Source organism: Helicoverpa armigera, chromosome 20 (assembly GCF_030705265.1).
Source record: "Helicoverpa armigera isolate CAAS_96S chromosome 20, ASM3070526v1, whole genome shotgun sequence".
NCBI classification, from domain to species: Eukaryota; Metazoa; Arthropoda; class Insecta; order Lepidoptera; family Noctuidae; genus Helicoverpa; species Helicoverpa armigera.
The window spans coordinates 806,540-820,008 of NC_087139.1; the positions used below are offsets into that span (position 1 = coordinate 806,540).

Sequence of the window (13,469 nt, forward strand, 5' to 3'; positions counted from 1 at the left end):
ATTTGCAGTAGCATCTTGTTCGCACATTTTGACCATTGTGAACTCATTAGTCGAGATAATTTCGCAGCGTCAAACTTATTTGTCGAGAACTGAAAAACTAAGAAACTGATAGACAACATTTCTGTTAAAATAAACTTAAGCACGTGTCTACATTTTATCTGATCGGTACGAAGAAATGAATATAGTGATTCCACGTATATACTCCAAAATCTAGTCTCTAGAAACCGCTTTCCCAAGAACTTTAAGTTTGTTTTAGGTTCGCATCGAATAAAGCTGAATTTTGTTCCCCCAAGAAGTTTTGGGAAATGTTTTTAATGTTCAACCAGTAGCGCGAATTTTGCTTACAACATACATTCTTGGAGCGGATCTCACACTTCCATACTCTAAGCTTCGTTACACCGGTCTGCGATTCTTACTGGCAGGCATATGACTTGATGAATACATGGAAAATATTCCCTTGATTTCTTCTATAAAGTTAACTGATGATAGCAAGAAGTATTGGTAGCGACATTAGTACTGTTTAAAACATGTTAGCCCATTGGTGTATAAATTACAACAACGCCGAACAATCAAGCAGACTGTGTTTTCAATGGCTTTGATCTGGGTAGATTATATATGCTTTCTTAAAAAAGTAGATATACGAAGATATATTAGTATGATGTACGAATAATATTTATGTATTACATCAGTGTATCACACATATCAATAGCTACCGATCAAAATGTGAAACGAGTCCTAAGTCCTAACGTATTTAGTTGCCTCGCGAAATTGCGCGCCATTATGCACAATATTCACGCGTGGTAGTGTGTGACCCGCCACTGTTACACAACACTGTTATGGTTCCTCTATGTCTGGTCTTCCATATTCAATGGCGTGTAACCGACTCCAGCCACATTTAAATTTTAAATTAACACGTCCATACATAATGAAATATTTTGTTATTTATCGATCTATGTTGACACCTGTTCACGTTAATCTTTAGATATTTTGATAGTGTAATAAGATAATCTTTTGGGTATTAGGTTTTTTGTTTATTGTTATGTTATTTTCCGGTTATGATCAAGTTACTTGTAAAAACTGTGATTTAAAATAATCTCTCTTAAAGATTTATTACTTTGCTGAAATTTAAGCTATCGACATTGCTTTGTCTTCTTCAAAATTGAAGTCATTTAGACACTCATTTCAAACCATTCTACTTATTCCTACCTAAAGTAACTTCAAGATATAATAAAATAGTTGGACCTATTACATAAATAACATAAATATTTGATGTTCGATAAACATTCCTGATAACATCCATATATTGCTTATATTGACCTTAAAAAGTATACGCGAACATATATTACGTATCGACAGACGAACGTTGCCTTAATGTGTATTTTAATGACTATTAATTAATGCTTGGGTTTCACACAGGCGTATATTCTAAGAACTTATCGAAAAATCGTGTATTTTTATTGGATTATACATATTATTGCTTCATTTTATTTTTCTCTCTTGGTATCTGCGAATTTGGGGATTTACGGATTTTTTTATGTTATTAGATATACCCAGTGTCTTATTATTAAAATACTTTTACAAGCTAGCTTGACCAACCTTTGTGAAACCTCGATACAGATATGCTTTGTCAAGCCGAAATTCATAAATAATTGCAATCGCAAAATCGCCTATAATAATGTCAAATATTTCATAATTCAAATTGAAAATAAACACTGACCATTTTTATTCTTATTATTTATTTTCGATAGCTTGGCGTTTGTTTCCAAAACCTGTAAAACTATCATCATTATTTTTTGTGTTAAAGTTATCCAACTGATGCGAAATTATTTTATAAAGAAACAAATAAAAAATTCCTTGATTCAGAAAATAGGGCATTTTCTGTTTTATCTTGAACATACCTTTTCACACAATTACTTTATACTTACTAGGCCTTCAGAAATTTGAATGTAAGCTAGTAGGTACTATACCACAATGTAACTTCGATCTATAACACAAGAACGAACTAGATTGTTCGATACGCAGTCTGTGGTTGAAGCCCATAGAGTATAGAGGACAGTTTCCGACCGAGATGAATGGATGAATGACTGAATGAGATCTTTGAGTGAACGGCAAGGCTGGATCTTGTTGTGTATTGGCTGTTTGAGCTGGAAGAATGAATTAGTGTAAAAATAGGACAATAAGTATCCTTTGATATTTATTGAATGAATACCCAGAACAAAAATTAAACGTAGATAGGACATATCACACTTTCTTAATAGAATAAGTCTATTTAGTCTTTTTTGAATACAATGTTATGTAATTAGCTTCTGACCGCGGCTTCACTCGCGTCCGGGCACTATTATGATCTCTCGGATAGATACCACCTATGTATATCTGTGCCAAATTTTATCTCAATCGCTTTAAGCGCTTAAGCTTGATTGCATAACAACAAATTATCGTATGTTTCATCATAGCACACATAACTAGTATATATTTTCCCCCTTTTTAACATATATATCATTGATAGAATACGAAATTCATCTTCTACACTACCCTAGTTTATAACCCACCTAAAGTTCACAAGTTTATAACCAACCCATCCCCACCCAGCATCACACCGAACGACACTATTACGTATTTACATAAATACCCAACTCCGTAAACGTATTGATTACCGATAAAATTTCTATTTGAATATTAATTGATTTTGAAATTTTACATACATATTAAAATGAAACGCCCGGATTAATAGGACCCTCAATGGTAGTGTCATATTTGATTAATTTTAGCCGGATTATACGTGGTTTGACTTTTCATGTTTTCATATGGGATAGATTTTGATGGCCTTCCGATATTTATGCTGTAGTAAAGTGAGTTTGGATGGTAATTTTGGAGTTTATGCTTTAATCAGAAGTTAGCACACTGATATGACCATATTTTAGTTATTTGGACTTTGTAAAATATTTGGGTCGCTTCAAAGATGTTGTTGTTTTTTAATCTGTGAAGAAGCAGATTAGACATCCGCAGTACCAGAATGGAACCAAGCGGAAATAAATTCTGATCCAACTTCAGGATCCATCAAATGCTTTCAAGTCGAAGATGGATGATGCAGGTGCGACTCACCATCAACACCAAACTACCGCAATTCAAGATAAATCAAAAACTATTCTCCACAACTTTACACGCGAAAGATGAAATTTTTAAAATTCCTTGCACACGTTTTTCCTAAGTTGTACGATTCCCACCAGTTATGCTGAGTTTAAAATTTGAGGCGTATCGGATGGGAATAAGATGGGATTGTATTCCCATTAGATCGTGCTTGGGTTTGAGCTGGTTTCAAATCTTAGGATCAGGTGCATATGCTTGCGGATCAAGCTTTCTTTGTTTGTGGTATGACGAATTACTCGCATCTTCTTTGATAACACCATACAAAAATTCTTCTTTACCGTGAAATGGTAGGACTGAAAGCATTGATTAGGGTCACAGTAAAATCACTAATCCCAAAAAATTGGCGATAAACTTTGCTCCACGTTATGCTTAATTTAAGCAATGCTGGCCATCATCATTAGGTCAAAGATCTAGTAAGATTCCAGTAAAACATAAGACATCAACAAATCAAAGAAACACAAACAGAATGATAATGTATTGTAATCACCTCCTCCTCAGTTCATTCCAAAACAAAACTTCGCAATCTTTCCAAACAATAAGTAGAAAACAAATCTTGTTTCAACCGAAACGGACGAAAAATATTCGAAGCAAGTTTTTCCTTATGATAGTATGAACGATATAACTAATGGCAATCAGATTACTATTGATCGCGCGGATGGGAATGTTATAGAAATAATGTTCTGAGGTATAGTCACGGTTGTTTTTCCTTTTGTACTGGAAGCAGTAATCTCTGTGGTAATCTTGGCTATTTCCTCGGCTTATTGGTGAGACGCTTGAACCCTTTGTGATTTGTTTCGGTAGTGGATATTTGTGAAATGATGTAAATATTGCTATTTGTTTTCTATATCTCCTATGGAAACATTGTTCGATCCATAACAGATATGAATTTTTTGACGTAATTCGGATAGCTTCTGCTTCATTGGAAGATGTCAATAGCTAAAAGCTATTAGATAACGCCCCTAGGCAATATTATCGATTCTAAATTGCCAATACCCCTTCACAAAGGCAAGGCAACCAAGCAAACAACCTCCAATTACTCCAAATCGGTTCACATAATATATGTGTATTTGTATAGCGTGACTACTTCGGGGATGTGAAATGTTGCATGTCATTCAAATATTTGTCACAGTTTCGCCGCACTTGTGGATGTCATGTTCCCACGCTAAATTATTGCGTGTGAATAATCAACTCCAAAGAAACTGATTTGTGACAAACTTGCCACTGTCAAATAAGTTTGCCGCGATGATTTAACGGTTGAACACGGAAAGGGTTAGAATCATTCCAACTTTTCCTTGGTTCCATAAATAGCTTTATCGTGTTTCTATTTGATTAAAGATGAAATATTTCGCCTCAATTCACATTAAGATTTGAATAAGAATTATACACACAGACTTCTTCAATAGCGAAAATCTCTTTGACACAACAGTATTCCGATTTCAGTCGTTAGTTCCCACAGAGATACTCGTAATATTCATTCGTAACAATAATCTCATTTAAAACTTCAATAACAAAATCGCTCAAATAAAAACAGTACTGGATGAAATTGATACGAAATTTCGAGAACTCTCCAAGAATTTCAAATTTGGGGGCCTTGAGGAACATCAAAAACAAAAAGCTTTGGAAACAAGCGGTGCTACTGAATATTTGAGCGGTCCAACCGCATCGAGTTCAGCAGGGAGAGTACTAATGATAAATTCAAATCTCGATTCCCTGGAGAACAAGGCAATCAGACGTCGAACAAAGGTTAGAGCGCCGCCCCCGGGCGCAACTTCGCTGCTCAAACTTGAGCGAAAAGAACGCGCGCTGTGACTTCGCCGAGGCGTTCGGTTACATGCTTATTGAATTTTTGTTGTTACCGCTTAGAAGGTGATGATCGGGTGGATGGATTTTCGCCATAAATTTTATTTAAGTTACCTTTTTCAAAAGTCATGTTTCGGTATTTTTCTGATGATAAAATTGCTAGCACAGCTACAGTTGACTCTAGTAAACAATATAAAGTACAAAAAAAATTGTTACTAGAAAAGGGAAAAATAATGTACCCTTTTAACATAAAAACGTACACAAATAAGAAATACTTTGTCGACATCAAAATCAAAGTGTGATCCCACTGTTTTTTGAGCTTATCTTGTCCCAAAAATAGTTGAATCCGTTTTTAGAGGGCTTACTACATCACCCTGAGGCAAAGGTCTCGACCTCGAAGTACTGGTTTATTTATTTTAGGCCAATTTGTGTTTTTTACTTACAGTATCTCAGATATAGGAGTTTTAGATACGTAAGTATGTTTTGTTTAAAGCTTCAGTAGTATTTCTAAGAAACTATGATGTTTTAAGTCACCAACTTCCGCTAGTACACCAACGTCGAGATCTATACTAAAGTCTCCCTTTTAGGCACTAGTCAGGCTAGCCTCATGGGACAAAAATAACCAGTCTCCTTCATAATTATATACTATCGTATTTGTTCTCAGATTTCTCCGTCCCTTTGGCAAGGATTACATGTCTTCATAACATTATTATTCTGCCGATTGAATAAAAAACATGAATGATATTCCCTCCTACATCTCGGGGGATTGGCTGTCTCAGTATAAAAAGCATGTAGCTCATATTTTCTCTAGAATAAGCTTCTTCCGTTGCGCTCGTGTTGATATCAATAAGTTTTACAGATAGGTAGAATTATACTAGATGATACTCTGAATTATTTTCACTCGTGTGTTAATAATGCTCTCTAGATTTAGATCTTCAATGTTATCTATAGCTTTTATTACTAAATTCAAATGTCACATGTCATCAACCTTAAGTGCAAAATCAAGTTCTTTATCTCAGTCACCTTTTCGTAAATTCCAATCATCCACATTCATCATTGTCATCAACCAAATGATATTCTTTTCTGTAATCAAATTACCAAATACTGTATTTATTTCTTTAAGTTGTTCAAGGAGCGCAGCGTGATCTTTCTTCACTAATTAAAAACGTGGGTGGTGGTTATTTCTTCCTGTACTACAAACAGCTTTGAACATATCTCCTGCTGTTTAAGAAATACTATTGTTGGACGTCACAGCATGTTGCAACAAGCATTCTTACTCGTTAGCTACATGATACAGCCTTTGTATGCACCTGTTCAGTAATTATGAATTTGATATCGTCATAAATTAAATTAGGATTCAAAGTGATCTGTTTAGGAAAATGATGAATTTCAAGGCATTCAAATATTATTGAATCCCGATGTTTCGGATCCTTTGTAGCATCCATTTATTATTTAAAATGTACTTTGTTATGTAATGTGAGTATTTTTGATATAAAATGTAAGTACTTGCATTGTTTTTAAATGGTTCTTCTACCTGTTCTCCATTATACCTAAAGAAAACCAAAAATTGGTCAATAAAGTATCAAACATCTTAGCCAAAGTACCAGGCGCCCATACACCGAAAGAGTTGAACTTAATCGAACATCATAACACATGCAAAGTTAATGTTAACTCATAGATAAGACAGCTAGTATTAACATAATCCTATCTTTGACGGTATCATTCGAGATAATAAAATAGATAAAACTATTTCAAAATGGCCAATATTTCGTGTCTATGGTGCCGGTTGTCGTAAAACATGAGGGATCTTAGATTAGAATTAGTTAAATGGTTACAACATGGTGGAATTGAAATAGTATTGAAATATGTGCATTGGTGATCACTTGAGCAGTTAATACTGTTACAGCATTTTTATCGTCCCACTGTTGGGCACAGGCCTCCTCTCACACGGAGAAGGATTGATCAGTTAACACTTGATTAAAAATTTTCGAAAAATGCCTTATTGTAAAAAATCAAGTCGAGTAAACAAAAGTTATTTCAATGACCTTTGAAAAGTTTCAAGCAAAGAACTGTCAGAAAACTTTGATATTTTGAGAAACTTTGTGACAGTTTATTCATATTTAATACATTAGCAAGAATATTATTTTTATCAATACCAACTAACCAGTATTTTTTGGCAAAACTACCTTAACGTTCATTTAGCAAAATACGTCATTAGTCACGTTGGTTATATTAATATTTCCAATAGCAATAATAAAAATTTTCATTAATGGATATCGTCTTAAGAGAGCCTGTTTCTCACCTGCTAACGACATTTTTAATAAAAATTTAATGGTAGGTCGTCAACCGGAATCCGGCCTTGACAACCTTGACTCGATTCTAAGAAAAATAAATATAAAATTGATACAAAAAATAAGTTGAGATGAGTAGTGGTATTAACCTCGGAACATCGAGTAAATAACCAAATGACTTGTTTTTTTAGCCTACTGTATGCTACTGACATTTTTATGTATGTGTGTGTGTGCGATTTTGTCATTGTGTGTGTGACAGTGAGCGCATTTTAATGTGAGTCTGTGGTAATAAAATCTGTATCAGTCTTTTGTTTTATTATTTAATTTGAATTTCTAGTATTAAAATGTATGGCTTTCAACATGTTTAAATCAATTGGTAATTTAGCATACTGAATTAATTGCAACGATCGAAATCTTATTTAGTTAATAATCCTATAATCCTTAATTCCTTAATAATTCTATAATTCAAATTATAACATAAATATCCTTCTTTCTGTGAAAAAATGATTTGAGTCCTATTTAATGATATTTGAAAAATACTTAATGAGTTTGCTACCAATTGAATTGATATCATACGATTGCGTTTTAATTTTCGTAACATTACTAACACAAAGACATTTCAAAATCAAACATTTGTCCATCACCCTATTTTCCATACAAAAACATACAGCTATTAATACCGCCCTAGTTTCCCTTTCATTCAAAATTAGAAACTGTTTAATGGCATTTTAATCGTTATCATTATTTTTAAAGCATTTTTACATTATGTAATTAAATCCCTTGTCGTGTATATGACAACAAAAAAAAAACATTTAAGTAGAGTGGCCAATTTCGTAATGAAAAGTGTCATGGCGCCCTCATTTAGGCTTGAGCGATAACTTGTAATCAAATCCGGATGAAATTAGATTGGATTATGTGTTAATACTAAGACGAGAGATAAAATTGAAATAATGTGGTGCATATATTATTATAGTTTTTGTCACTACTGTCTATAGGAACAATTTTGACTATAATAGCTTTTTCACGCTTTCGGATTTTCCGCTTTTTTTTTCGAGCAATGCCACTCGATTCATACGTGATGACGAGAGAGGGCGATATCGCTCGAGTTTTCGAAATCCGCCAATGTGGCTTCAAAAACTGTTAATTTATGCAGATAACATAGAAAGATGCGTAGAAACAAAATGTATTCCAACATGGACATTTAACTATCTATTCTATAATTTATTATATGTATATCAAACTGGCATAGATGTATCCTATTTCAAAGATCCCACTAAGATCCTGTTTAGGTTTATCGAAAATAAATCAGAAAACATCATGTTAACGAGATCCGTGGCGCCGGTTTATTTCCGTCCTGACATTTACAACTGGAATTACAATACGTTCTAAATATTTTATTACCCAAGTCGATCCAATTTTAGGAAAAAAATACATATACCTACATGTTATTATAGTATACATATGTGGATTAATGTGTATCATGTATCTGATTGTGCTAGAAATAAGAATAAAACCCTTTGCATGCTGGCACTAATTTGAATTAAAAAAACCGGCCAAGTGCGAGTCGGACTCGTGCACGAAGGGTTCCGTAAATTACAGTTAAATCAACCTATCTCAAAAACTATAAGAGATACTTTGATCAAACCAAAAATCGTTGAAAGAGTTAATTAGCATGCATCACCTCTATTTTTTTTAGAATTTTAAACCCTGTAGTTATAAAAATAGAGGGGGGGGGACATACTTTTTACGACTTTGAGAGCTGATATCTCAAAAACCGTTCACTTTAAGAAAAATGTTTTTTAGAAAACTTTATATCATTTTAAAAGACCTTTCCATTGATACCCCACACGGGTATGTACATCGAAAAAAAAAATTTCATCCCTCAGTTACATGTATGGGGGGCCCCACCCCCAATTCTTTTTTTTACTATTTAGTGTCATATTTTTGTAGCGGTTCATACAACACATATTCCCATCAAATTTCATCACTGTAGTACTTATAGTTTCCGAGTAAATCGGCTGTGACAGACGGACAGACGGACAGACGGACAGACGGACATGACGAAACTATAAGGGTTCCGTTTTTGCCATTTTGGCTACGGAACCCTAAAAATAAAGTAGTAGCGACTTTATAGTTCTTTATTACTTTGTTTCAACGTCCCTAATTGGAATAATTTAAAATACGAACTAAAATATAATTTCTTTTTATTGAATTGTTGCCAGATATCAGTAGGAATCAAGGATTATGAAAGAAGAAATGATCAGAAAACAACATCATTAGATCATCAATTAAACACCCATTAAAATGCAAACTCCTTCAAAATAATACAGCTTTTAAAGTGAGACAGGGAAATTTGTTCCATTCTCCAGAAAATATAGAATTACCCCTTTTCAAGGGTAAATTTATTTTGACGCTAAAGTGTTGCCCTTTGAAGCACTTTGCTTTTGAGTGACGTTGGAGCGCAATTTTCTCTCCAACACCGTGATGAGACATTGATATTACGCGGTTTTGACGTATAATAGCTTGTAAGGTAAACTACGACGTTTATGTAGATTGTTGATACGTCATTTTTGATGCTAAGTAGAATTTGAAGGCAGTTTTTGGTGGTATAGCTGTTAGAATTATGTTTAGTTATTTCACTTGCATATTTTGATTACAAATTGCATCTTTACACACATAATTAATAATTTCTTTATAAATGTATAACAAATGTTTTAATTTTATATTGATCATTTGATTCTTTATCACTTTTTAATTATTTTGCTAAATCAAAACTTCTTTTAGTTAATGAAAAACCTTGCAAAGGCTTTGTGAGGTAAAACTATTGTAAGTTTTCCAATACTCAACTATTTAAGTACTGATTAACACACTAACAAAAAATATATTCGCAACACACACCCAACTTAATTGACTTCGCTTCACTCAAAAAGACTTCATCAGACGCAATTCATCAAACTTTTTTAATTTTCGACGCCATTTTTGTTTAAAAACGCTAAATAAATAGTTATGAAAATAGCAATTATGTAGACATCAGTCCCTTGTCCATACAATTTATATGCAAATGTATTATTTTACGTTCGTGCCGTATCCTTTAGATGCCCTGATAATATTATGACTTTCGTTGATATAACTTTAAAAACCGGCCAAGTGCGAGTCGGACTCGTGCACGAAGGGTTCCGTAAATTACAGTTAAATCAACCTATCTCAAAAACTATAAGAGATACTTTGATCAAACCAAAAATCGTTGAAAGAGTTAATTAGCATGCATCACCTCTATTTTTTTTAGAATTTTATACCCCGTAGTTATAAAAATAGAGGGGGGGGGACATACTTTTTACGACTTTGAGAGCTGATATCTCAAAAACCGTTCACTTTAAGAAAAATGTTTTTTAGAAAACTTTATATCATTTTAAAAGACCTTTCCATTGATACCCCACACGGGTATGTACATCGAAAAAAAAAATTTCATCCCTCAGTTACATGTATGGGGGGCCCCACCCCCAATTCTTTTTTTTACTATTTAGTGTCATATTTTTGTAGCGGTTCATACAACACATATTCCCATCAAATTTCATCACTGTAGTACTTATAGTTTCCGAGTAAATCGGCTGTGACAGACGGACAGACGGACAGACGGACAGACGGACATGACGAAACTATAAGGGTTCCGTTTTTGCCATTTTGGCTACGGAACCCTAATAAAAAACTCATAGGTCTGTACTCAAAACATCACGTCAATGTCAACTAGTAACTTTTTACCAAAAAACTATAAAAAGTAATTACTAAGCATGTTCTAATTGACTTTGCATCTAACCTAATGATGACATTTTTTATACCTACAAATTAGCAACTTATTTTTGTTCCACTGAAATATATTTTTTTATATAAAAGTTTCTCACATAGTGCTGATTATTTAGCACCAAAGATGATAGGTGTCGACGTTCATAAGTTCGGTTCTATGACACTTATTTGTCTTTCTTTTAAATTACTTAATAATAAATTATTGTACTTCATGAATACTAGATTTCCTACTGTAAGTCTTTCAGTATGCCATCGAATATTGCCTACGTGACCTTATAAGAAACAATTGAAAATCAAGTGCCGTGAAAAACATATTGAGACGTAGAAGCTTGTCAATTTCAGATATTACCATGTTCTTTACTCGAGAATAGCTTATTTTTATCTAGATAACATCTCATTTTTTTGATAGGTCAAAGTTCATCTTCGAAGTTATTTATATGATATACCGTGTAGATAAGCTTTAGTATTCATCTAGTAATTTCAGCAATAAAATAAAAGTTACTTATCCGCTACTAAAGTCCTAAACAATGGCCTTCCCTTTCACATTAATTTCTTTCGACCTAAAAAACAAAACGCTCCGAACAAAGTAAAAAGGAATTTAAGAAAAGGCATACTGTTGAATGTACAAAATTGGTCGGCTTCGGTGTTCCTCCGCAGGGGACCCAACGGCCTTAAAAAAACAAGTATTTACCACCCAACAAGCAACTTTCCCTAAAAAAGACCGAAAAACAATTGGAATTTTCCAATAAAGTAATAAAACATTGTGACTAATCAATTCTTTAGTCATCACAAAACTCCCTTTGAAAACAATTTTAACTTTGCCCCCGAAAAAAAGTGTCACCAAAATAGCGGACCTTAACGTCAAAGGAATAGGCTCTAAATTAGGACTGCTTAATCCGATGTAGGGTTGACCGACTGTTAAATGGAATGTTGTCGTTAACTATCGAATTCGCGTACCCGATCGAGGGAACGATTCGTTCGATTCATTCAATTCATTCAATTGAACGGTTGACCGGCGAAGCGGATGAGGGGGCCCACCTGAACTAATTTCTTTTACTTGGTCTGGCCAATAGTATGGTTCGTTTAAAAAGGTAAGCATCATACGTTTGAAGGAATTCCTGGCTTTTATTTTGTCTAAATAAGTCTTACTTACATCTTTTGTTCCTATTGTTTTCAGCAGGTTTCTGAAACAAAAAACAATACTCTGTTATATTATGGACAAAAGTATTTTTTATAAAACTGTTATCACACATAATAAAATCGTAATCTTAGACACAAATTGGCAAAAATCTGTCGCAATTTTTTATACTATTTCTGATTTATGGACTGAACTCTAATAATTTACTGCCGACGTCTAAAACAATCTAAATAGCATTAAAATATCTAATTGATAGGTGTCACATCGGAATAAATATTTATTCGAATGACAGATAGAGGTATAAAAATAATTTTACTACTTGCATAATTATGTAAAAGTAAACGATAATAGGCTGTTAAGAAATTAGGAATGGCTTAAACATTTAGAGCAGAATATTTTAAAAAGCTGTTAAAATAACAATACGAACGAAATAAAATGTGAATATGAGGCGAATTATGTTCCGGGAATTTATATCCAAAAATTCCATTCACTATCATCTTAAACATATTTTACAAGCCAGACATGCTAATAGTCAAACTTTTATTTTAATAAGTAATATTTAAATAAACATCGCTTTTAGGAATCTATTTAAATAGGATAGACTAAAACCTTTTTTATCTTAAAAGCACAGGCTGATTTTATATCAAAAACCAAACGAGATAAAAAGTTCCATATTTAAACATGTTTTTTTGTTCATTTGTTTTTAAATGCGTTTGATACTTCTAGAGTTCCTTACGGCCCAATACTTTTTTAGGGTTCCGTAGCCAAAATGGCAAAAACGGAACCCTTATAGTTTCGTCATGTCCGTCTGTCCGTCTGTCCGTCTGTCCGTCTGTCCGTCTGTCACAGCCGATTTACTCGGAAACTATAAGTACTACAGTGATGAAATTTGATGGGAATATGTGTTGTATGAACCGCTACAAAAATATGACACTAAATAGTAAAAAAAAGAATTGGGGGTGGGGCCCCCCATACATGTAACTGAGGGATGAAATTTTTTTTTTCGATGTACATACCCGTGTGGGGTATCAATGGAAAGGTCTTTTAAAATGATATAAAGTTTTCTAAAAAACATTTTTCTTAAAGTGAACGGTTTTTGAGATATCAGCTCTCAAAGTCGTAAAAAGTATGTCCCCCCCCCTCTATTTTTATAACTACGGGGTATAAAATTCTAAAAAAAATAGAGGTGATGCATGCTAATTAACTCTTTCAACGATTTTTGGTTTGATCAAAGTATCTCTTATAGTTTTTGAGATAGGTTGATTTAACTGTAATTTACGGAACCCTTCGTG

At 33.5% G+C, this 13,469-nt stretch overlaps 1 protein-coding gene across 1 annotated transcript in view; it reads right to left on the minus strand.

The window, feature by feature from the left end:
* LOC110372518 (nephrin) overlaps window positions 1-13,469 on the minus strand; it is a 233,021-nt gene that overhangs the window by 188,844 nt on the left and 30,708 nt on the right. Inside the window, exon 2 of the mRNA XM_064039836.1 lies at window positions 12,193-12,223. The gene's annotated coding sequence lies outside the window, so the exon portion shown is untranslated. The remainder of the gene's footprint in view (window positions 1-12,192; window positions 12,224-13,469) is intronic.